This window comes from Dryobates pubescens, chromosome 32 (genome assembly GCF_014839835.1).
Source record: "Dryobates pubescens isolate bDryPub1 chromosome 32, bDryPub1.pri, whole genome shotgun sequence".
Classification (NCBI taxonomy): Eukaryota; Metazoa; Chordata; class Aves; order Piciformes; family Picidae; genus Dryobates; species Dryobates pubescens.
The window spans coordinates 1-3,921 of NC_071643.1; positions in this window are offsets into that span (position 1 = coordinate 1).

Sequence of the window (3,921 nt, forward strand, 5' to 3'; positions counted from 1 at the left end):
AGCACATCTGCAGAGCTCAGCACCTCGATGTCCAAGCAGGGCCCCCTGACTTCTGTCCACTTCCCTGCTCCTGCTACCCACACTATTGCTGATCCCACCCAAGATGCTCACTGATGCCAACTCTGCTTGGCTTACCCAGCCCTTCTCCATGGGCATGGCCTGCTCCGTATGGAGGACAGCCACAGCAGTCAGAAAACAAAGGCAGCTCCCCTCCTGCAAAACAGGCTCTGAACAAAGAGGATTCCTGCTGGAACCCAGCTGTGACTGTGGGAAACCTGTGCTGTCTGCCCTGGAAGATGTGCCTCACACAGACCCACACCACAGCCCCTCTGCTGAGGTGAGGAAGGGCTGAAAGTGATGGGAACCAACATCAGGCCCTCAGAAGCACAAGGGCAAGGCCAGCACAGAGCCCAGCTGCCTGCAGCAGGCTCTGAGCCTGAGGCCTCAGCAGCAGGAGGAGGAGATGTTCTCAGCCCCCAGCAGGAAGGTCTCTCCTCTGCTGGCAGCCAGGCAGGGGGAAGGCAGGGACACTTTTGGCCTCTGCTCTGGAACCCCCCCAAGCCCAACCAAGGTCCCCAGAGCAGGGACACCTTCCAGGGACACTGTGCTGGGCAGTTCCCCACAGAAGGCTTACAGCCTCCTCTCCCTCTGGAGCTGTGGGATCCTGCTCTCCAGCTGAGCTCTCTGCTCCTCCTCCCCCAGCCCCCAGAGCTGTGCTTCCTCCCTCCTGGCTGCTTCCTCCTGCTGCCGGCACCAGAGGAGAGACAGAGCAGAGCCCTGCTGGGGGAGCTGCGAGGAGCCACAGCTCTGGCCCAGCCCTGCCAGGAGAGAGCAGGGAGCTCACAGCCCTGCTCCCAGCTCCAGAGAGCCCCCAAACTAGAAGCAGTCTGGCACAGATACATCCTGCTGCTGCTCAGACATTGAGCCACAGCAACTTGCACTTGGGCCCAAGCTTCAGTGCTGGAGACTGAGAGAAGTCTCACAGCCTCAGCTCTGCTGTGTTTTAAGCAACCATGAGCTGCACCAAGGCAGGAAGTGGAAGGCTTCCTGAAACCAGCTCTCACCAGCTCTGCTGGTGACTCAGACACATGTGGACAGGGCTCTGGAGAGAAGCCTTGGGAGGCAGGGAGATGAGGATTCTCACCTTCCTGGCTCCTCTGCAGCTGCCTGCCTGGCTTGCCAAGAGGCAAAATCCTGGAGCAGGTTCACAAAACAGATGTGAGGTTGGTTTCCAGCGGCTCTGAGCAGACACCATGCTGCCTGCAAAGAGGCTCTGCAGGCCATCAACCACCATTACCTGGCAGCAGTCCCTCAGCTGGGAAGAAAGGCCAAGAGAAAATCAGCTGTGCCATGCTGGGGCTCTGGGCCACTCAGTGACAAAGGTCACCAAGCAGCTGTCCCAAGCTCTGAGCTGTCCCCATGGCCCTGCCAGCTGCTGGCATCTGCAGCTTCCCCAAGGAGCCCAGGACCCCTCCTCATCCTCTCCCAGCTGTGCCTCTCCAGCAGGAAGGTGTCCTTTACCCCCTGGCCAGGCACCTTCAGCCTTTCAGAGGGGATGGCCCCCAGCAGCTCCTCAGGCAGCAGGCAGCTCACTGGGCCCAGATCTGCCCCCGTGCTGCCGCCGGGGCTCAGCCAGGGCTGCGCAGGAGGGGCAGAGCCCAGAGGAGAGCCGGAGGAACTCTGTGGTGCTGAGCACCACCGCACTGAACATCACCAGAACAGAAACCCCCTTGGGACCCCCTGGGCAATCCCAGCTGCTGGGCTTGGAGCTGAACTCTCTCACTAGCAAGGTTTGACCGTTTGACGCTGTTTGTTGCCCATTCAGAATCTGATTGGTCAGTTGGAGAGTCAGAAAGTCATCAGCAAAACTCATTCACCTTTCAACAGTCCAGTGTGGCCTGTGCGAAAGCAGAATGGAGACTGGCGTCTGACAGTGGACTACCGAGCCCTGAATGAAGTAACACCGCCTATGAGTGCAGCAGTACCACACATGATGGAACTCCAGTATGAGCTGGAATCCAAAGAGGCCAAATGGTATGCTACCATAGACATTGCTAATGCCTTCTTCTCTATTCCCATAGCAGAGGAATGCAGGCCTCAGTTTGCTTTCACCTGGAGAGGAATCCAGTACACTTTCAACAGACTGCCAATGGGCTGGATCCACAGCTCCAGCATCTGTCATGCAGTGATCCATGATGCTCTGGAGGAAGGTGGTGCACCAGAACACATCCAGTTCATCGATGATATCATCGTCTGGGGTAAAACTGCTGAGGAAGTCTTCAAGAAAGGTAACAAAATCATGGACATTCTTCTGAATGCAGGTTTTGCCATCAAGAGAGACAAGGTGAAAGGTCCTACCACAGAGATCCAGTATCTGGGAATACAGTGGCAGGATGGACGCCAATACATTCCAGTGGATGTGGTAAATAGAGTCTCTACCATGGCAAATCCCACCAACAAGCAAGAAACTCTACGTTTCTTGGGGATAGTGGGATTTTGGAGACTACACATTCCTGGATACAGTCAGATTGTGAAACCTCTGTATGATGTGACTCGAAAGAGAAACAGTTTCCACTGGGGACCTGAACAACAAGTAGCCTTTGACCAGATAAAGCAAGAGGTAGTTCAAGCAATGGGACTGGGACCTGTGCGAGATGGTCCAGACATTAAGAACATTTTGTACACGGCTGCAGGTGACAATGGTCCAACCTGGTGCTTGTGGCAAAAAGCTCCAGGTGAGACACGTGGACAACCTCTTGGTTTCTGGAGTCGAGGTTACAGAGGTTCGGAGCCTAATTACACTCCAACAGAGAAAGAGATTCTAGCTGCCTATGAAGGAGTGAAAGCAGCTTCTGAAGTGATTGGAACTGAATCACAACTTCTCTTAGCTCCCAGCTTGCCAGTTTTGAATTGGATGTTCAAAGGCAAAGGTTCCACACCACATCATGCCACAGATTCCACCTGGTACAAGTGGATGGCTCTGATAACACAGAGAGCTTGAATGGGAAATCTTGAAAGTCCTGGTCTGGTGGAGGTGATCTCAAGTTGGCCTGAAGATACCCACTGTACTAAACCTCCAGAGGAGAGAGTAGCTCATGCTGAGGAAGCTCCTCCTTACAACAACCTTTCTGATGATGAGAAGAAGTATGCTTTGTTCACAGACAGTTCCTGTCATCTTGCTGGGAACTAGCGAAGGTAGAAGTCTGCAGTGTGGAGTCCAACACATCGAGTTGCAGAGGCGAAGGATGGAGAAGGAGAATCCAGTCAGTTTGCAGAGGTAAAAGCTGTCCAGCTAGCTCTCAACGTAGCTGAACGTGAGAGATGGCCAAAGCTTTATCTCTGTTGCAGTTTGAGCTGGGTGCCCCCTGATGTATTCACTTGCTGTGTCCAGAAGTCCAGCCCAGAGGGATGGACACAGGAAATTGTGTGTATTTCCTACCATAATTCTTTGCACCACTATAAGATCCAGTGCGGTGTCTAGCACTTTCTCTTTTCTTCCTCCTCCGCCAGCCGGTAACTGGGGGAGATGTCTGCTGGCTTTGGGCCTGCTAGGCCCAAGGCCACAGGGGGATGGGCGGTCTCAGACCTGGCCAGCTGAGACTAGCCCAGCAGAGGGAGGGGGAAGAAGGAGCCCTGGGGGTCTTGGGTGTACCCTCAGGTGGGAATGGGATGTCTCTGGGTTTGCTTTGGGATCTTTTTTTGTCACTGTGCTTTGGGTTTTCTGTAACATTCACTGCTTTCTATCTAAACTTTCATCACTTCTGCAATCTGTTTGTTTGAGTGTTTTTATTCCTGCCCGTGGTGGGGAGAGAGGGGTCTGCCTCAACCCAGCACATTCTTGGTAGCAGAGGATGGTTGTTGTGGGGAGGGGGTCTGCCTCTAATCCCACCACATTCTTGGCGAGACAGGCAGGAGAAAGAG